The 23,084-nt window shown below is 37.6% G+C and overlaps 1 long non-coding RNA gene across 3 annotated transcripts in view; it reads left to right on the top strand.

Moving 5' to 3' along the window:
• Positions 1 to 23,084, top strand: part of LOC124244122 (uncharacterized) — a 37,940-nt gene that overhangs the window by 2,092 nt on the left and 12,764 nt on the right. Inside the window, exons 1-4 of one of the 3 annotated variants that reach the window (XR_006889889.1) lie at positions 4,705 to 4,734; positions 4,822 to 4,940; positions 17,834 to 17,884; positions 17,987 to 18,049. This is a non-coding gene — a long non-coding RNA (uncharacterized LOC124244122). Of the gene's footprint in view, positions 1 to 4,704; positions 4,735 to 4,821; positions 4,941 to 17,833; positions 17,885 to 17,986; positions 18,050 to 23,084 lie in introns of those variants that run through there. The other 2 variants (XR_006889888.1, XR_006889890.1) reach the window with 2 other exon arrangements.

Here is a 23,084-nt window from a genome sequence, read left to right as displayed (position 1 = left end):
TAAAACAATTCCTTGAAATTAGAAATATGACCAATGTTGAAATACAAATTTAGCATAGATTTGAAAAGATTGACATTTGACTATTTTTTCTTTCACTGTAAACAAATGATAATAAAGCCTTTATGGTTTGCAAAATATATTCTGATACTGTGTTCTTTCCCAAGTGACTGTGGGAATTGTGTTCCTATCCCACTCTATTTTTCACTTAATCATGCCTCAGATTATGACCAGTGGCCTTTTCAAAATTAACCATTTTAACTCTGAAAACTATTGAGGAGGTCTGTTCCTTTTTCTGATCTTTCTTAGCAGTTTATAAATAATCTACACCATTTATCATCATCTCTCAGTATGTCCTTGCAATGTTACTTTTCAAGTTTTTAGTTATAACCTCTGCTTCAGCTGAGCCCACAGCAGTTGTCTGGGATCCCAGTGTTCATCACTTATTGGACATCAATGGGACAGTATATAGGAAGCCTTGCTTTGAGGAACTTAAGCTGGTTGTGGTTCAGTACCTAGTTAGTCAGAATAACTTCTGGCTTCAGAGTTAGCTTTAACTATGGCTGAGCAAGAATCAAATGACTTTGGCATTGTAATACGCAATGGGAGGATACAGATTTGGTGGGAAAGTAGTCTCCTCAAAATACTTTTAAACATTTCAGAAATCTTTTTAAAGTTTTGCTTGGAAGAATCACCAGGGGGAAAAAAATCTACATTAAAGACAAACACAGAAAGCAGTCTATAAAGTATTTAGAGCCAGTGCTTAGCTAAGAATTGATTCAAGGTAAATTAACATTTAAAAAACTGCTTGAAGGAGGAAACTATAAATGATGTGTTTGCTGAGGCAGTGAGGGAAGCATTTTCACTTATTAGGGACTGGATAATCATGGGTTGGATCAAGCTTGCGAGTTTTCTTTGTTTTCCTTTGTGATTTGGAGAGAAGAGGTCAAGGCCGTACGAACAACTGAACAGAAGTTGTATTTCCTAGATGTGTAATTAGGACTAGAGAGTGGACAGTTAATATATTCTAACTAATTAGTCTAAATTGGAGCAGGCAGAAGTGATAAATTGAAGCTCTCTAGCTTCTAAATCAAACTCTGGAAGCATTGAACATACCAGAGAGCTGATAAAAATGCAGATTCCTAGGTGCTGCCCCAGATTCTGATGCAGAAGGTTTGGGGTAGGAACCTAGAATCTGAATACTTGATTTGGAGACAGATGTTCCATGGAACACGCTTTTAAAAAGCACTGCTAAATAGTATGACAAATTTATCATTTCCTATTAAAACAAGAAAGGGAGCTGGAGAGTAAAATGAATGAAAATTACCGTGAAATGTAAAAATTGCCTTATTTGCCAAAATTGCCAAAGTTCTGCAAGCAAAGCAGCTGTGCTTCGAGTATTTATAAGCAGATATTTGCATATGGTGTACAACGCCTATAGTCTGTTTCTTTAATCGTTAACTTTTAGTGTTAGAACCACTGAGACAATTTCTATACATACCTATACAACACGTGGCTATGATGTTGAATGGGGCCTCTGCAGACAGACTGCCTGGATTCAAATCCTGCCTCTATCACATAACGCATGTGTAGACTTGAGCAACTCTCTCAACCTCATTGTACTTCAGATTTCTTATCTGTGAAATGGGAATGATGCTAATATATTATATCAATAATCATATAGAGTATTGAGCAGTGAATTCCTGAATACATATAAAATGCATAGAAAAGTTCCTAGAATATCATAAGCCCTCAATCATTCAATCAACCTATTATAGTTATTGTCTAACAGATATCTGCAGAAATAAACTAAAATGATGGACTACGATGACAGATTTGGGATGAATTGAAGGCAGTTATTGCTCAGCCTAACATATGAAATAAATAGAATAAAGTTAAGATCAGAGAGAAGGCCGCACTCTGATCTTAAGTGCTATCTATCTCCCAAATTGCTTGTTAGTGTATTTTCTCTTAGAGTTAGGTTTTTAAAACATTCTTAATTATTTATTTTTAAGAGAAAAAAGAGGTGACTGGAAATCATTTAGTGATATTGGAACAAACCTCTAATTTGGCCCCCTTTTTCTTTTCTTTGGAATCCATGCTTCTCCTATTCTCTATTCTTCTACCAAATGTTGTTGTTTTTGAGGCCCTAGTGAAACCAGATCATTTTTTCAGCTTCACCCTCTTCTCTCCTGTATTCAAACACTTGGTATAATTGTAAAATAATTTTACATACAGTACAGGAGAAAAACATGAAGTTCACAAAATAATGTCTTCTTGTTTAGTCCCATGGCCAAAAACTGGGCAATTGGAAAACCAAAGACGTAAAACAAGCCCATTTGTGTCTGAGAAAATTAGCCTAGCCATCATCCCCTCAATTTGGTGGTCAAGTGTCCAGTTAGCAACTAATATTGGACTCACAAGAAAGATGCTGTTCATTAGGAAATCCATCCATAAGCAGCAAAACTCCAGTTTTGGAACCAGGGTCTGAGACAAAGTCCCATACCATGGAAGGTCAGGAGCAGAAGAGCTGTCAGACATGGAGCCAAGATTCAGAGTGAGGTAATGGTGGAAACTCAGGAAGAGGTAGCAGGCTTTCTGTTAACAACATAAGGTAGCAGGGAGATCAATAACAAAGACCTACAGAAGTCATCTTTGGACAACAGAATTCCAGATCTGGCAGAGGAACCTAATTCTAAGCGTGGGTGTATGTGCCGTTGGCAGCAGCCAATAACTTCCTGTCTGAATCTGAATGAGCTCAGGAGCTGGAACCAGATACATAGAGCCTTCAGTGGGCCTTCACACATTAGGCGGATCCAAAGAATTTTGTTGAATGGAATAGAATCAAAGATCATTTCTGCAGTGCCGCCCTGCTGTGCCACATTGTGATTCAGGTGATAACAAATTAGCCATGCTGAGCAGAACAGCAAACAGACTCTGGAGACGATATTGCCAGTGAAGGACAACAGCCATAGAAATAATGCCTCACAAATGCAAGGGTTACCTGCAGCATGACCACATGTATTTTATGCTATGTGACTACAAGTGATTTTAAGAACTGCTTTGTTTTGCTTAATAGAATAATGTCTAATTGTTTTAATTAACTAGAAAAATGAATTGCTGAGTGAGGTTAAAAAAGGAAATGTATTGTAAACTATTTATTAGGAAGGAAATACAAAAATAAAAATCTGATTGATGCTCAAAAGACTTCCTATTCTAGACTGTGATTAGGCGGTGTGTGTCAGTTTCACCTTAATTTTATGTCAATTAAGCTTTGAAGTGTACCTTTTCCTAGGGTATAACACTTCTGGCAAACAAAGAAAATGTGCGTTATGTCAATAATGGAAAATAACTCCAAAATGATACCTTAGATGAAGAGATCTTACCTTGCTTTCTTAATTTCTTTCTCAAGGTTCCATATTTTTCTGAAAACTTTTCTTTTGCATTAACTTACTACCTAGAAAAATTTTGACTATAACAGTTCAAGGAGAGCACTAAACTTTATGATAGATTACTGCAGGGCTTGTCTCTTGGCAAAAAGCACGAATGGTTGGTATTAATGGGAGCATGACTGTTCTGAAAGAAAACCAGCTCATGGCATTATGAATCATAGGGCTCTAAAACATTTATAAATGAATGAAAAGGCTCGGGGCTGACATGAATTATGAGTCTCATTATGGGACTGTAATATCTCCAGCAATGCCTCACAGGGGCATGACACCTCCCAAGAAAAGTGGTTAAGACTTCCATTACATTATTTGTCTACTGATAATTGGCTCTGGTCAAGGTGGGATATAACCTGTATCCCTGGAGTACACATGGCAACATATCTCTGCATATAAATGTTTCCATCAGTCAAGATGCTGCAAGACTCCTTTCTTCTAAGGGCCAAGCATTACTGTTGACCTTCAAGAAATAATAACAGGCCCTAGCATGCAGACAGCATTTCCAATCTTTCCATTTCTTTAAATAGCATTCAGTTAGGTTATAAAGCTCCTATTATTTTCCACATTCCGACACAAGCTCAGCAATATTAACAAAGATGTTTCTCAGAAAAAAGTTATTTAGTTACAAGAGTTGTGAAAGAAAAAAAACAAAGGTGAGATATTTATTATTGCAAATATAACTGCTCTTAGAATTAGCACATCCTTGATTTTTATCGTCTCAATACAGCCCAGGCTAACGTAACTTCATGACTGTGAACTGGGTGAACTGGGGGAGAAGTCTGAAACAACTAGGGGCCTGCGTTATCAATCATTCCCAAGAAAAATCTGTATTGTTTTCAAGTAAATACGCTTATCAAAGCATGGATTTAAGCAATGGCAAGCCTCTTTGCTTTCAGTTTTCTATTACATTTTTGTATGTGCATAAATATTTTTGAAATACCTGAGAAAGTTTGCTAGTTTAAGGAGCAAACATTCTGTTTGGAATTCTACTTATGCTGCTCATGTGTTGAGTCCCTATGAACATACATACTTTTAGTGTGTTTGTATATCTACCTATCTTATCTATCTATCTATCTATCTATCTATCTACCTATCTATCTATCTATCTAATCTCCCACCTATCGTGATGATGACAAATCAGAATTACTGTAATTCCAACGTGTAGCAGTGATACTGCTATATGGCTGCTAAATTTCTTTTTCTTTGTCCTCCTAGGTCAAGAGGTGGACTTCAGAGTCCGGCCTCCCTTTCAGTGACACGGCATCATGTTACTGACTTCTGGTCCGTGAATGTGAGTGGGGATGACATTTACCACTTCCAGCCTGGCCTATAAGAACATCCTGGGTGACACTTTTTGTTTACTCTATTGTCTCATCAGCTGAAGGGCATCTGGTGGAGGACTCCAAGTCCTGAGGAAACGGGGACGCTACCAGGTCTGGTGGATCCTAGGTACCTGAAGAATGGCACAACTCCTTGCTGACCCACATCAAACATAATGTAAGTGACAGACATGTATTATGTTAAAGGACTGAGATTTAGGGATTTTTTGCTATAGTTCTTAGCTTACCCTAGCAAATTAATAATAAATATAGTTTTCCTATTTAAAATATGTGTAAATATGAAATTAAAATATTCCTGTTTCAGACATGCAGCAAAGCTGAAGATGTATTTTCCTTCTTTTCTTAGCCGTGTGTTATAAGAATGTCTTCTCAGAGATCTGTAGATGCCATTTATTAGAAAACAGTGCTATTAGAAAGATAAATTATTGGATTAAATTAAGGAATTCTTAGAAGAAAGCACATTCAGGAACGTGGTCTTGGCAGATTCTTAGAGGCACAAGTCCAGTCACTGTTTGGATCCCGTCCTCCCTCACTTAATTTATCCTCCGGTCCAAGTTTTCTGCTGCTGTCTCAGCCTCTTGGTCTTCCAATCCCATTGCTATTCCTCAGTATCAACAGTCAATATCTGACCACACACCATCAGAAAAGCCCTATTCTCCATTTTCCTTTCCCTTTCTATTGCAATTAGGAAAGGAGTTTGATTAGTTTGTTGACTGACCCCTACTATTAGTGTGTGGGGCTGAGCATGTTCACTTGGATTTGCTACATTAATCAGACTAACTTATAGCCTGTAGACTATGAAAGGCTTTTTTGGTGGTGATTAATACGTCCATTTTTTTCCTCCTGTGTGACTTATCGATATAGAAGATCCGAATCATTGTAGTAGCCACAAAGAAGTTAAAGAGAAGAGCAAAATAACATTTTTACCCTGAAAATTACCGTGAAACTCTATTTGTTTCCCAGGAAGCTTTACATCCCCCTAAAATGCATATGTTGAGGGCATAACCCTCAGTACTTCAGAATGTGACTTATCTGTAAATAGTGCTGTTGCAGATGTAAGTGATTCAGATGACTTCATGCTGGAGTAGGATGGGCCCCCATTCCAATATGATTGGTGTCCTCATAAAAGAGAAAATTTGAAGACAGACACACACACAGGGAGAACAACCATACGAACATGAAGGCGGAGATCAGCTAAGGGACATCAAAGATTTCCAGCAAACCACCAGAAGCCAGGACAGAGGCATGGAGCAGATTCTCCCTCACAGCTTTCAGAAGGAAGCAACCTTGAAGCAACATCAGTAAGAGGGCAGAATAGGAGATCTCCTACTCATATCTCTCCTCAGCAACAATAATTTGGCAGCCATAAGTGGATGAAAGTACCTTTGTGGGAGCTTTGGGATCCAGGTAAGAGACTGTGAAACCTCAGTGGAGCCCGAGACTGAAGAGGGCTGTTTTGAGAAGGCAGGCCCATGCCTGGGTGGCAGACTTGCCAACTGTTGTCCCAGCGACAGACCAGGAAACAGCCCGGTCCCCTTGTGGACTTGGCTAGAGCCCTATTTGGCATTGGTCCTGCCACCACTACCATCTGTCAAGGGACTCAGCTGGAGTAGTGTCCTCTCCTACCCTGGGTGACAGGCCAGTCAACCTCAGTCCTGGCTGTGGAGCCTGAAGTGGCCTGTAACCCGGATCCAGCCTCTCTCAGTGGCTAGTCCTTCCCACCCAGGGACACCTGGGAGACATGCCTATCTGTGGCCTGAGGCAGGCCCTCCAACCTAGGTCTGACTGCAGATCCTGAAACGGCCTTGTAACTAGTTCTAGCCCCACTCAGGGACCCACCAGGAGACACACCCTTCTGAGCACCCAGAAGTAGGCCCACTGGCCTCAGTCCAACTGTGGATATTGAAGTGGCCCTGACATCTGCCTCCAGGCCTCGGCAGCCATAGTCCAGGAGCAGTCATGTCTGCCTAGGGACCTCTTCCAGCTTCTGGTGGCGCCTCACACTCCTTGGCTTGTGGCAGCATAACTCCAATCTCTACCTGCGTCTTCATATGATCTTCCTCCCTACAAATCAAATTCCCCTCTCCTTTTCTCTTTCAAGGACACTAGTCATCAGATTTAGGGCCTTCCTTAAATCCTAAGTGATCTCATCTCAAGATTCTTCATCACATCTACAAAGATTTTATTTCCAAATAAGGTCACATTCACAGGCAGTGGGGATTAGGATTTGGACATATCTTTTTGGGGGCCACTATTCAGTCCACTACAACATCTTAAAATAGGAGATGATAAGCGGCGAGCAATAACCCTCGAGTGCTTACAGAGTGCTGAAAATATGCAACACAACTGCTAAACAAGGACTTTTGAAATAGAAGATAATTTTTGGAATACTGCAAGGGAAATTCTTAGAATAGTCTAGAACTAAAAATACTGGTCTATGTCAGCAAAATGCTGGAGTAGACAGGAGGGGGAGAGTTAAGGGAGATGAAAGTGTTTCAAACTGCTCACCTATCGGAGGGAGGATGAAGGCAGCGGGAAAGTAGAACATCTTGATGGAGAAGTAGTTGGAGGCTTATTTCCTTACATCACAGAACTAAGTGCTAGATTTTGAGATCCAGAAAAAGGAAGGGGAATTTATGCCCTTTAACAAGGGGGAAGAAGAAATGAGAGAGAACTTGATCAACCCCCCCAAAGAAAGAAAAACAGAAAGCAACACTGTAAAATAAGTAATAACATAAAAAAATGGAAAAAATAAAGTACAATATATCAAGTAAATCACTAAAAAAGAGTTGTACCAAAAGTATTGCATAAATCTAATACAATTACAATTAGATTGCAAACACGGATTTTAAAAAAATATTGGCCTTCAATAATCTTAGAGTTCATATGGAAGAATAAACGTCCAAGAAAATCTATACAAATGCAAAAATTGAGGAAGGGAAGAAGGGAGGGGAGGCACTCAACTACTCAACTGAATTGAGTTGACAGAAAGGAGTGAAGACTTTACACTGAAATCAAATACACATAAAGCTGTTATTGGAAAAAAATAAGCAAATCAGAGAAACAATACAGAAAATCCAGATATCAATCTCAGGGTATCTGAGAAGTTAATATGCATGCAACAAAGTTGGTACTTCAATTTAGTTTGGAAAAGTGGTTTATTTATTAAATGGTGATGTACAATTGCCTATCTATTTGAAAGAAATAAAGTTGAATTCCTACCACATAACATGTGCAAAAACAACAGTGGTCAGAGTTACCTATGCAGGGTGAAGATCAGACTGTACCTTGGCTTGGGCCCTTGCTAACTAAAACGAGTAAGTAAAATTACATGAAAAAATGCTAGGTACTCTCTATAACAAGATCAATAAGTGTTAATTTCCTTTTCCCTCCTCTTCTCCAAACCACTAGTTGCTAGAAAATAAAAGCCAAGTTCTTTGGATTGACATTCAAGGTCTGTAGATGTGTTGACCCCAACCTACCTTTCTAAGTTCAGCTCTTTGTTGTTGTATTAATATTTAGTGTTGCCTTCTCAACCAGATTACAAATTTCATTCATTCATTTCACAAGCCTATCTAGAACATCTGCCACGTGCCCAGCACTATGCTAGATGTTGAACATAAAAGTATATTTAAAACATAGTCTATGACTTTTAGAAAATATCAGCCTGGAGGAGGAAACATTCAGATAGAGTACGTCATTCTACACATAAGCTAACGTACTGATAAACACACAGTACTTCTTGATAGATAACTTTGTCTGAATTTATAAATAACTTTAAAATTTTTACTATTTTAAAAGGCTTAATAAAGATATTTGTAGATATGAAAATACAGCTTATTACCTAAAGACAACCACACATTTCACTTGATTTACGTGGTGGCATAAAGTTACTGAATTGAGAAAGCCAAGGCAATCCTAATGACAGATGGAGAAACAAAATCTTTGTGAGTACCTTTGAAAAAATAATTTGGAATAAGACTGTAATAGGATTAGTGTATATGGTAAGAAGATCTTAACTTTCCCTATTGACTAAAGTTTCTGTTGAATTATAGCCATTTTCACAATGGAATAATACTAAGAAGTAGGTAAATAATCTGTTGAAATGTTTTTGTTCTGCTGTATACATAGTGGGTGTAACGATAAATATTGTTTAACGATGACACTGGATATTTAGCTTACAGATTGTTAGCAATGATTAGGAACAGATTTGGAATTTTTGTACAGATTCTAAGGTAACGTCTTTCAATTTTAAGATAAATGTTGGGCCCCTGAGTGATACGCACTTCTAAAAATATTTATTGTATATGAAGATATTTACCGTCAGTCCTGTATTCTGGGAGAGGCTCTATTACTCATTTCAGAGCAGCTAAATCACAGGTTTAATTCCACTGAAGTCACTGCAAATAATCTGAGCATGAAGTGGTGTGGACACACCATTCCTTGATTCACATCAGGAATTAGGCCTCACTTCTTCCTTTTGTGAAGGCATATGTGTATACACTCCCCTCTGCTGGAAGATAAGGATTATAGAGACAAAATTCCATCACTTCTTGTGACCTACTCTAAGAGTTTGAGAAAAAATTAGAATAAGTAAACTTCTAACTAACCTGATTTTACTCATTGTAATCTCCAGGCCACTAAAAATGGGCTTCAGAGTACGGAAAAATGGTTGAGAGCCAACAGGAGAAGACGTGTTTCGAACTATGAGTTGTAATTCATATCACGTAGATATTCTAACACATTATAATAAATAAAAATTTAATAATTAAGTATGCTCATACTCTTATTTATAATTTTTTTCTGGGAATTTTTTTTTCAAAATGAATTAATTTCCTAGAAACCCACAACTCCTCTGTAAATTGAAAAAGCTCTATTTTTGAACTACAAAGCCAAGATGTATTAATTTTGGCCATGGTGACACTCATCATGCCCAGCTAAAATACTAGGCGGTCTCTGACCACTCCTAGAATATCAACCTTACTAACAAGTGAAAAAGGAAGAGAAACATGAAATAACTTCCTTCTATACCTCTGTCAGTAACTTCCTATATTTGTTATCATTTTGTTCGTTTTGGAACTCAGGTACAGAGAGCTGGAGTAATCATACTCCTCATTCCATAGAGCATTATCATCATTGGTCCTTACAGAACCTATTAAAACTGCTCTCTCAGTTCAACTGTCCACCAGCAGTGTAAGAGAGTTTTTTACCCACACCCTCCCTACCACTTGGTATTACCCACTTCTCCATATTTATGAAATAGGAGGAGAGCAATTTTTACCTGAAACCCAGATGATGGACTTTGACCCTAAACAGACTTTGTGGCACATGGAATTTGAGGATGATTAATTAATCTGAGAAAGTTTGTTCATATTCCATTAAAAACATGTCCATGTAATATTCTCCCATTACATATAAAGAAGATAGAGAGAAAACGGAATTGGGATATTTCCTAGAAAACATGTATCTTTCATTATTTGGTCAAATCTTTTCATTTAGAATATATCTGAAGACTCATTTTCACATGAGTAAATTTTTTTTCTTTTTTTTAAAATTAGAAGTAGTTTAAAGGAGAGATAAATTCATTTAATGGACATGAATCTATCACACTGATACTTGAATGATTCTAGTGACCATCAGAAAATAAAAGAAAATAAATAGAAAAATAACTATGTAATAGAAAATAAAAGAAAACCATGTTAATATAATGAAGGTCTTTTTCTTTCTCAAAATTATTTTCTATACAAACCGCAGCCTTGAAAGCAAAAGAGAAAGAGGAAAAATATTTTATTTTAACAATTAAACATAAGTAGTAGGTAGTTTTAACACATTAAGATGCTGACTGGAAAAAAATGCTAGATTATAAGACAGCTACTGTATGGTAAGTAATTAGGAAAAATACTTTGCAAAGAGTTATAGATTAAAGACAATTATTTAATAATGAATAGAAATAACTATCTAAAATGACTCATTTAATTGGCTTGACATTTGAAACCAAAACTCTAACGAAGAATTTTAAATCACTCTGTGATTAAAATAGAATTTAGGCTTCTGAACTAATTTAGCCGGAAATTATTAGAAGTGTCTAATGGTTATAGTACATAAAGAAGTTGGGCTTTGTGTTTTTGTCAATGGAGAGAGAATAAATAATGGATTTGGTGCCAAGAACGATTTACTGTATAACTGATCAGCTCTGACTGTCCAATGACTAGTTCGAAGAGAGCCGATATTGAAATCTTATTATGTTGTCTGACCCATGACACAGAGCAGTAAGTTTTTCTGAATCTGTTTCATGGCATAGAAAGAGAAAAGATAAACTCTCAAATTCCTTCTCTCAGCTGTCTATAGATTGATGACTATCTGAAGATTTTTAAGCAGGTCTGTCTAATGTGTAAACGGTGGAGTTTCCAGTATTGTACAAATGCTACAAGGAAAACGCTAGAGGGAGAATGAGAATAGGCTGGGTTTTGTTATGCTAATGTAGCTGTAAGCAAAATCTCTTTCAAACTGAGGACAAAGTGTCAACTCTGTGTGGAGGAATCCTCCAGCTAGGCCGGAATCAGCACTCTCTACTTTCTTTTACACAAAATCAACACCAGCGAGCTGAAGGCTGTCCTTACTCAGCAGCCATTATGAAATAAGGCAAAGGGGGATATCGCTCCTGGCTAATCCTAAAATGTCAGCTTGTCTTTCTGCTGTTGCTCTCTCAGGTCTTTTCGCCTCCCTCTCTGACCTCAAACAGGGAATAAGGAACTACAGTCTCATTGAGACTGCTCTCTTTCCCTCTTCTTATATTAATTAAGAGGGTAGAGAGGATAGTTGTCTGATCACGCTTTATAGTTTGGGCTCAATTCCAAGATAAGAGCAAAAGTCCCATTTTCCATCTTTTTATAAGAGAGAGATCAGATGGACCTGGGAATGGAAGTAACCTGAGACAGCAAGAACAATCAATGAGGCCAAGAATAAAGATTTGTGTAGTTTATAACAGGAAGGGTAGGGGAAAATGAAAAATCATAGAGAGATTCACTGGCATTCTAACTCTTCACCACACTAATGAGAAATAGGAGATATCACACTTGTTGTTTTCTTAGTAGGAATTTCGGTTAAATACAGAGTCCTTTGTATGTTAAAAAGAATGGTGTTACAGTTTGAAATGGCTGACCACCATAAATCGCAGTGGACATTTAGGAGTAAGGTTACCCAGAAAAGACAAGAGGGGATGACCATTCAGTGAATCTTAAATATGAGGTATTTGGAATAGAAACCACCTATACTAACCCAGTAAAATGAGCTGGAGAAGCAGCAGTATAAGCCCCATGGGATAGAGTGGGGTAACTGCAGCCATTGAGGTACACCAGTCATCCCTCTCTTCAAGAGAGAACCTCCTGTGGGGAGTGTAGTTAGCTGACAGCGTCCAGCTGCTGTACCATTAGGATCTGCTGTAGCACAAATTCTAAGACTGTGCTCTCTCCAGATGGTCCTAGACGATGACAGAGTATGGTGGCCACTGCTGCCCTAAGCAGCGCTTGTCTAGTGAAAAATCATTCCTCTAGCCATGTGCCCCCTGCCCCTTGACCTGGCTGACACTTTCTAAGAGCTGCAGTGAAGTCTGAACTTCTTACCAAATCTTCCTTCCTTCCCTCTCTCTTTTCACAAGTATCAGACATGCATTGTGTCTGAAGACTCTCCCTGCCTCCCCCTGCTTCTTCTCCTTCTGCCCAGGCATTTTCCTCATAATTCTCTGGCACTTCTAATTCTGTCTTAGTGTCTGCTTCCTGGAGAACTTTGATTTGACAGTGCTTATTTTGTCAGAGGGAAAGAGTAGCAAAAAGCTCTTAATGATAGTGTTAAAATGGTACTTATCATTTCAGTGCCAGCTCTTAAATCCATACCTGAAATTCCCCTATCTTTTACTGTGACAGACTAGACATACAATGACCTTTTCTGCTAAAAAATAAAAGCACTGGATAAAATATTTTAAAATATGTTCTTAATTCCATCAATGACTTGGCATTTAGTAAGGAAAACTCAGAGACCAAAACCAAAGTTAAAGAGCTAGGTTCTTTCAGATCCACCATGTCATGAGATTTGGGGGGATCCAGCAGGAGTTCATTATCAGATGGAAATGGTACATCAAATTTTGGACAAGAACAAAGTCAGAGATGACAATAAACTTTAGATTCAGGTGGTTCAACACTGTCAATCACCAATATTGCACCAGAATGATACATAGCCAATGTTTGGCTAATGGTGCAATATAAAGGCTTCAATTTGCTACAGTTCTGAAAAGTCATTCTAGTTCCACAGTTCCCATCAACTCAGGACAGAAGCCTCACTGGCACTAAGGGCTTAAATAAAACCTTGTACTAAACACTGACTAAAAAAAAAACCACTCTGACCCAGCAGTAACTTCTAGGAAGTCAGGCTTAAAAATTAGATCATAGTCGTCCTAATACTCTGGAAAAATGTCTACATACCCAAGCCTGTGGCTTCTAAGGAATGATCAGAAAGGGAACCTCCAGGATATGAGACCCTGGAAGAACATGGGGCAATCACACTTAAGATCCTTGAACCGTGATAGCAGTTTCCAAGCCACCATATATATCCATCATTAAAGGGTAAAAATATAACTGACTAAATGGGCTTACATACAACATTTAACAAATAAGTGGCTTATGCCAGTACAGAGGCCCTAGTTTACCAGACTAAAAGGTAAAAACAAGAAAAAATAAGTCTGAGCAGGGACATCAAATGTTGCACACAGCCTGGGAAATAGACTTCACAGAATTAGTTCAGCCAAGTTACTAAGCAAATAATCAACCAAACAACAACAAATACAACCCTGGGGCAGGGGTGGTGGGAAGCAGTATTCACAGTTGCTAAAATATATTATCTAAAATGTCCAGTTTTCAACAAGAAAATCATGGGACAGGCAAATAAACAGGAATGTTACCTACATACAGAGAAAAAAGCAGGAAACCGAAACTGCCTTTAAAGGAGCCCAGATGATGGGTCTAGTAAACAACAACTTTAAATCAACTATTAAAAATATATTCAAAGAACCATAAAGAAACCAAGCTTAAAGAATTTAAAGTGGACTACAATATCTCATCTAACAGAGAACATCAATAAAGACATGGAAATTATTTAAAAGAACCAAATAGAAATTCCAGAGTTGAAAAGAACAATAACCAAAATGAAAAATTCACCAAAGGGAGCTCAATAGTAGACTTGAGCTGGCAGAAAAAATAATCAGTGAACTTGAAGATAGATCAAGAAGATATATAGGCATTGTGCAATTTAAAGAATAGAGAGAAACAAGAATGAAGAAAATGAACAGAACCTCAGAGAAATGGAAGAATCATTAAGTGCACCACAGTATACATAAACGGAGTACCCAGAAAAGAAAGAAAGGGACAGAAAAAATATTTTTAAAAAAATGGCTGAAAACTCCCCAAATTTGATGAAAAACATTAATACATATATCCAAACAGTGGAACAAACTTTTACACAGAGATCCACATTGAAGCTCATCATATGTTGAAATGTTGAAAGACAAGGAGCAAATTGTGAAAGTGCATTCAAGGAAACAAATAAGATTAACAGTTGATTTTCCATCAGAAACAATGAAAGACAGAAGGCAGTGGGATGATATACTCAAAGCGCTGAAAGTAAATAACTGTCAACTAGGAATCTTATATCCAGCAAAACCAACCTTTATAAAAGAAGGAAGATAAAACATTGACAGATTGAACAAAAAATCACTAAGAGGCTTTGCTGATATCAGACCTGTCTTACAACGAATAATAAAAGAAAGTCTTCCGACTTAAAGCAAGTGACCCCAGGCAATAATTCGAATCCACATGAAAAAACAAAGTGTGCCAATGGAAAAGTAAGAGAACAAAAAGCATCCTGGCCTGAGACATGGCAAGTGCTTAATAAATCTTAGTATCGCTTTTAAAGAGATAAGAAGAAAAGAGTCTGGGATTCTAGGTAAATAGCCTTTGAAAATTAAATGTTTCCTATAGAACAACAAAAAATATGGGCAATTTTAAGAAATGATATGATATTCACAAAGATAATGGTTATTATGCCATAAATTATTTATAGATACTATTTACGCTTTTAAAAGAAATAACCAGGAGCTTAGTATCAATAACAAACACTTAAAACAGTTCCTGGCTCATGCTGGTTGTTTTATAAATACTTGTTAAGTTAACAAAATAAGGTGATTTAGTCCCAGGATTCCTGGGGAAAAGGAATAAATTGATGTACTCATTTATGTTTACTGAGGTGGCAAAAATAATACAATTAGTTGCACTTCGAACTGGGCTACTATCGTTAAAACCTAATCCCAAAGCATGAAGACTTATCATAAACTAATAAAGAGAAAAATTTAACATAATTAGGTATCAAATAAAGACAGGTCAAGCCATAGCAATAATGAATTTCAAAAATACATTGAAAATAATATTGGACACTTGGAGATGGAGATATGGTTATGGAAAAAAAAAAAAGACCAAAACTGAATTTGATGCAAATATAGGACTATACAAATAGACAAAACAGAGGCTCATATTTTGAGAAAAAAATGCAACTGAAAATTTTATGAGTATTACATATGTTCCAGTGATGAAAGTCATTTAACTCACCCAGTCATCCACCTGGCTAGGCCAAATTGTGTACTTTTGTGTGTTTGTGCAACAGTTCTCAGACTTTAGCTTACATTATCTGGAGGATACACACAGATTGCTGTCCCCAGTCTCACCCCAGATCTGGAGCAGGACCTCAGAACTCATTTATGGCATGTTCCCAGGAGATGCTGAGGTTGATGGTCTGAAAATCACTTCTACAGTGGAAAAAAAGAGTAGATTTAGCTTCTGGAGACTAGTGTTGAAATCACAGCTCTGCCTGTTACTGTTGACTCTAGAACATCAGGTAAATTCTCTGGGCATCATTTTTCTCATAAGACAAAAAATGGTAGAAATAATAGTTGCCTCAAAGAATTTTCTTTTCTTTCTTTCTTTCTTTTTTTTTTGAGGAAGATTAGCCCTGAGCTAACTACTGCCAATCCTCCTCTTTCTGCTGAGGAAGACTGGCCCCGAGCTAACATCCATGCCCATCTTCCTCTACTTTATACGTGGGACGCCTACCACAGCATGGCTTGCCAAGCAGTGCCATGTCCGCACCCAGAATCAGAATCGGCAAACCCGGGGCCACCGAAAAGCGGAACATCCAAATTTAACCACTGCGCCACAGGGCCGGCCCCCGCCTCAAAGAATTTTTATGAGATGAAATAAGAGAATATATGGAAAGTTCCTAGAACTGAACTGGCACACAGAACATAAAAAGATGCTGAATTTATATGTGCTACTAATTTCAAACTTGTGATATTAACTGATAATAAAAATTCCAAATATTTTTACTGAAAGACAAAAAGGACTTTGTACCAATAAATTGCTATTATTTGTGAAATTATCAGTAATTAAGGTCTTAGCCCTTTAAGACCTAGAACTGAGAGGTCTTGGTGCTAAAATATAAGATAATCTCATAGCTGACTTTTTCAGTTAGCCATACGTCAGGAGAAAAAAATAAAAACATGGAACAAATGAGAAAGCATTCTAAACCCTGCTTTACCCTAGAGATCAGTCACTAGCCCAGGAAACAGTTGTGAGCTAGAAAAACTAGGTCAATAGCATCAAGAAATTGCAACTCCTCTGGGGTTAATGTGTTAAAACACCAAGGCATTGTATGCATTCATGAGAATAGGAGAAAAAAAGAAACGAAAAGAAAAACATCACATACAAGATAGCTGTTAGCTCTGAAAGAGGAAGAACTGGGAAGTAATGAGCTCGCAGGAGACTTCAAAGGTTATGATTATGTTCTTCTTAAACCATGGTGGAGACACAGGTGTTCATTGTTTATAATTCTTTATACTTCACACAAATTTTATAAGCATCCTTTTCTATCCACTCAATATTTATTAAAACAATAAAAACAAATAACTTTCTAATTTTCTTAACAAATGTTTTAAAGTTCTGCAACCACTAATTCTGAACAGCCAGAGGCCATATGAAATAGGTATCTGATATATGTCTTTTCTTTTGTCTGCCATTTTCTTCAGTCAATTTACTTATTTGTGTACTTACATTATCACGAAACATTTTGTTTAGGATCTCTATCGGTTCAATAGGAAACATTGTTGTAATAAGGAGTTTCTGCTATTGTTGCTGATTTTAGATTTTAAGAGTTTATTTGAGCAAAAGTCAATTCCCATCAGGCAGCACCAAACCAGAAGTGGTTAGGAGCGCTCCATTAATGGGAGCTGGGGGAAAGAATTTTATAGAGAAAAGGTGGAAGCAAAGTAAGGCAATTATTGGTTGGTTATGGCGTAAAGTCTAGTTAGCTGTTTGTGATTGGTTATCCTTAGAGTTTTAGTTTCATAATCTTGAGTCATTTACAGGCTTAGATATTGGGTTGCTCTCAGATGCTGCCACGGCACAAGAGCCACCTCAGTTAACAGCCTCCTTGTTTAATTAACAACTCCCCCCTTTTGGTCATCCTTTCACACATGAGAGACTGACCAAAAATTTGGTTATAGCTCCACTTGAAGTCACATCAGAGTTAAATGGCTCTTGTTTCATTGTGAAACTCGTAAGTTATGATGTCAGATCCCTGGAAGTGTTCGTTTTGCTGTTCATTTTGTTTGTTTTTCCAAGCGCAATGAGACCATCTGATGTACTGCTGATGGCCATTTAAGCCTTTGAAAGAGCATGGTACACCATGGAGTCTACAATGATAACTATTAGGAGAATAATACTAAGAGGTGGGGGATGGGGAGTGGGGAAATGGAGAAAGATGGTCAAAAGGCACAAACTTCTAGTTATAAAATAAATAAGTACTAGGGATGTATCGTACAGCATGATGACTATAGTTAACACTGCTGTATGATATACAGGAAAATTGTTAAGAGAGTAAATTCTAAGAGCTCTCATCACAAAGGAAAAAATTTTTTTCTTTCATTGTTTTCTGTTTTTATTGTATCCATAGGAGATGATGGATGCTAAGTGAACTTATTGAGGTAATCATTTCACAATACATGTAAGTCAAATCATTATGCTGTTTACCCTCAACTTATACAGTGATGTATGTCAATTATATTTCAATAAACTGGAAAAAAAATCCTTTTTAATGTCTTGTCAGGTCTCAGCTGGAACAAACAGGAAATATTCCTGGCAGTAGTGAACAACATCACGGACACAAAAGGGTCCCCAAAGAGGGTGCAAAAGATACTACCCTCCCAAGATCCAGAGCCACTCCCAAAGATAACCAAAAGAAAGAAGACGTAGACCTAAGCCCCCCGAGAGCTGGAAATGTTGGTAGGATCCTAGCTGCAAACGCAGTGCAACCTACATTTCTGTCCAGCCATATTTTGGGGGCCCCCAATCTGACGATTGCCAAGCCAAGTTCTCAGGACACAAAATGAAGCCAACAAAAAGGCAATAGCTGTCCCTGAGAGAGAAAGGATCCATAACCAATGCTTTTTCTGCCAATCTGAATTTGGAAATGAAGGGACAATGTGAAATTTTACCCTCCTCTGTCTGCCAGATACCACAGATAGAGAGCTGACTGGTAAAATTCTGACCCTTTGCTGGTTTCTGCCAGCTTTCCCCGGATGCTGTATGCAGGCTCTGTGGAGTGAGTGGGCATCCCAGTGGGTCTCATCCTGGCCACCAGAAACTGTAGAGGAGGAATAATTTTCCCTCTACCCTTTATAGTGCATCCCTAGCTGAGACTCCTTTTTCTCCAGGGGACTTCGTAAATGGATACGTTTATCTAAGAAGGTTAGAAGTTCTTCACTCTGGCCACTGTAATTCAAGATTCACTTTCAAAAGTTAAACCTACTCATTCACGCTTCAAACAAAATTTTATTCACCTGAGGCTTCGCGCTGGCGGCTTCGCAGTGGACCAGTTTAAGTCAGACCCCGTCCATCTCGGAACCCAGTCCGTCCCAACACCCAGTCTAGTTTTTAAGCTAGACCCAGTAAGTAAAAAAAAAAAAAAAAAAAAGGCTCAAATAAAATCTGAAAGCTCGTAATGCAAAAGCTTGCAGAACTAGGACCCAGGATCCGAGGAGGGACTTAGCAGCTCCAGAGGCAGCTTTGAGAAAGCAGCCAGCCCAGGGGCTCATCAGGTACCTGGGTGCTCAGTCTCCTCGCGGCTGCGGGGGAGTGGGGGGGGGGGGGGGGTCGCCTTTGTTTCTCTCTTCTGATAGAACTGTTAAAGGATTAACTGAGGCATATTAAAAATTTTAAGAGTTTATTTGAGCAAAAATCTATTTGAATCAGGCAGCGCCAAACCAGAAGTGGTTAGGAAAGCTCCCAATTATGCGTTTCTGATTAAACTCTTTGGGAAGTTCATCTCTTTCTCAACTTGGGTATGTTCTCCTTAGTATGGAGGGTTCTTGTTTTCTATTGGGTAATATGTGAACAAAGTAATAGCCAACCACCGATAGCATCTACAAAAATATTTTAGAATTGAAGTAACATCCACAAAAATGTTTGGAATCACTAAAAATATATTTGTTCAAATATTGTTTTTAAATACCGAAACTCAGTTTCTTCTTCTTCTTTTTTTTAAAAAAATTTTATTTTTCCGTTTTCTCCCAAAGCCCCCCGGTACATAGTTGTGTATTTTTAGTTATGGGTCCTTCTGGTTGTGGCATGTGGGACGCCACCTCAGTGTGGCTTGATGAGCAGTGCCACGTCCACGCCCAGGATTCGAACTGAGGAAACCCTGGGCCACCGAAGCAGAGCACACAAACTTAACAACTGGGCCCCAGGGCAGCCCCTCAGTTTCTTCTTAAAGCTTTTTAATACCACTTAAAAAGTTTTTTTTTCCTTTAATGGATGTTATAAGGATGTACACGTGTATTATAACTTATAAACTAAATGTTTTATACCATTTATAGGAAAAAAATTTCCAAAAGAGTGAATATTATTCTCAGAAAAGTTATTGGTAAACACTATTTTGTGAAGCAGCTTAATACGTGGGAAAGAATATGAAAAAATAATCAACATAGAAAATACTAACATTGGTGAATTAAACTTTACTTCCACTGCATTTTTTCAGACATATGTTTAAAAACCTGAGCAATCTCACTTAAGCACACCCAACTGAATAAGAAATGCTATATTTTGTGTCCTTCCTCAAATGCATAGAGCTCGTTACATTTTTTCCCCCCCGCCAACAGCACTGACATGGGTTAAGCAAACAAATACAAAAACACAACACAACAAAGTCAAAAACGTCCTTCCTTACCGGAACCTGATCTTGATGCCATTATAAAACATCAAAACAAATTTCTTAAAGCCAAGATGCCTCCAAGGCATCTTCTGATTGATTCTTTTCTCTACTTTCTGGAATTTGATTTGGGGTTTTAAGTACTATTTAAAACTGTGTTGATAATTTAATTCCTTTTGAATTTCCCTAAAATGATATGTATGTTTATGAATACACAGATTTATACATACAATCAAAAATTATCATTAGTCCTCTATATTAGCCATTTGACTAATCCCAAAGGAATTAATTGATTTTTTAAATTCTAAGAAGGCAAATATTTCACATGTACCTTGTATAAAGAAGCATGTTTTGAAAAGGAATTTAATAACTTGCATAGCCTTCACAATCTAATTTTCCTTTTAATTCAAATCCTTTTAAATCTTAAGAAACATGTTCAATGATTTAAGTATATATAGCCATGTGACATTCCCTTCTCATGTTACCCTGAATTTTACAACTTAATTACAAAAGTTGTGATTGGTGAAAAAAGCATGGTTATTTATACTTAGGCCCATGGTCATCTTTTCATCTCATCTCTTAGAGCCACAACCCAGTGATTTTTCAATTTTGACTAACAGAGTCATTTCTGCACGAGTCATTATCTTCTGCAAGCTCAGGCATGATGTCATAAGGAAAAGAAATTAATCAACCATCAGAAAGAGCAGACAGCTTTTTGACATATTTGGACACTCACAAACTGAGATATTTTGACTGTTACATTTTGTCCTTCTGTTTCTCACATCCGTCTAATTTAGATTAGACATGCTTCCTGACAGAAACATGTCAAAATCTCCTTTATTTGGTTTTTAGGAATATACTGGTTATTCCTTTCAAAATGGAAATCTGTTTTGCTGATAATAAAAGTCACATAATTGTTTTAACATTCATAGTTGTATAAAGTCAAAAGTGAATTCCTCAACATAGTTTACATTTAATAAAAGTAATCCAAATAAACAAAAATATTCTAATATTCTTAATAAAAGGTTTCTATTCAATATATATGAACATGGTGAACTTTGGAAAAAGTAAACTGATGTTATTCTTAAATGCCTATGCTAGTAGTTTAAAAGGAGGATCACAATCTATTTATCCATTGTTGTAATAATGATGAGAATTGTCATTCTCTCTAATGTTCTTACATAATATATGGTATAGATTATATCTCTATATACCACGTAAGATTTTGAGGTCATCCAGAGACTGGTACCTCGACTCAAAGCTCAGAACTCAAACTTTCTATTTTCTCTCTTCTTGTATTTCCTGCTGAATCAAATGCCTTATCATTGTACAATGGCATTGTTGATTCTTCTCAGGGAAAGTAATTGAACCAAGGCTCAAAATAATTGGGACAATTCACCTGTTTACAGAGATGAATGTGTCCAGCTCTTATCATGTTTTAAGAGGCCAGATGAATAACAGACATTTTATCCTAGTCTCCGATGACTCCTCTTAGGAACCTGTGGCATGAACACACCCAGGGCCTAGACCTCAGCAATACCATGCTGGTAAGGGTGTCTGTTCTGTATGACTATCTGTTCTATCAGATGCCAAAGTTGTTAGTCCCAGCAGTGTTTGATATATGAACTCATGAGACATGAAACATTCCATGTGGGCAAGAGTAGTGTTGAATTTGTGTCAGCATTCCATTTCACACGAGGCTAAGTGAAGCTTTACAGAGATCATGGCACGTCCCCCTCACGAATTCAACTTTCAGATGTCAGGGATATTTTTGAAATCTTTCATTTCCCTTTATTAGTCATTTATATGTCTTTTATCCACAAACTGAGTAAAAACTCTTCTTGAATGTATATATAAATCTCCTCTTGGACAAATTATTGACCATAACTTTATCTATTTACTATCCATTGTATAAAGTAGTGATTACTTTGTAATGGAATCATTGTTAGTGGTGGTGTTATCCTTGTGGGCGTTTTTTCCTTTGGGCTTCGAGAATGCCTGTGTTCTGGGTTTTAATATAAAAGTACAATCCACACTATTTATAAATTTGTATACCTTGTTCTTATCCTGTATGAACTAGCTGGGCATTACCAAACTTCGTAGCTGACGCTCAGGGTGGGTGGAAGGTGTAGGTGGTGGTGAAAAATGGTCAGAAACTGCTCAAGTCAGGAGGCTTGTTTAGAGGTTACGCAACACTGGGCAGAACACGAACTGGTGAGGTGACTGCTGCCAGGAGCAACTGAAATCCGTCCAAGACTGGCAACTGTCCTATGTAAGACAGAGGAAAGCCACTCTGTTACTGCAGAGAAAAGGGCAATGGAAGCCCAGGGAGAGCTTGTTGAGGGCCCCAAGAGATGCTGAGAATGGTCTGAGGCCTTTTCTCCTCTGAGACAGAACCTCATTTGGGTAAAACTCTCTTCGTTCTACTCTTATCTTTCTTCTTGTGGAGTTGGGAACCATCCCTTTCTCACTATTCCCAGAAGCCCACAATTTCTGGCCTGATTAGGACACCAGAAGAATGCTTCATTCTTAGAGAGTCTAACAGGATGGTGGGGAGGAGGGATGGGGGACCTTTCCTCTCTAGCCGTAGACGATAATTTTTCTTAGTCAGGGAAAGAAGTTCAATCAAGAACCAGAATCTTGGTAACAGGACCCCTGAGTTTTACCTTCCCATGTTGAAAAATGTGGTCTTTTTATTGTGCCTTTGTGAGGAAACTGTTCCATTCTCATATTCATTTTGTGATCCTCTTCATAAGGGTTTATAGTTCTGCTAAATCTGTACCAATTCTGTGAACAGATTAAATGAGTAAATCTTAACCCTGTTAATGGTGCCAAGTAAACCACTGATCCCCTGGTAAAAGCCACATTTATTGAGCTTGATGAAGGGGCCATGTTCTTTAGAAGCCTCAAACAACTTCTTAAAGCATAAAGAAAAGCCCAAACATTGGCACACAAATTGGTAAAGTAGGTAACCCAGAATAGATGATGATTATTGAAG

The sequence above is a fragment of the Equus quagga genome, chromosome 8 (assembly GCF_021613505.1).
Source record: "Equus quagga isolate Etosha38 chromosome 8, UCLA_HA_Equagga_1.0, whole genome shotgun sequence".
Lineage (NCBI taxonomy): Eukaryota > Metazoa > Chordata > Mammalia > Perissodactyla > Equidae > Equus > Equus quagga.
Note: the sequence above shows the minus strand (reverse complement) of the source record. Positions and strands in the feature narration are given on the sequence as shown.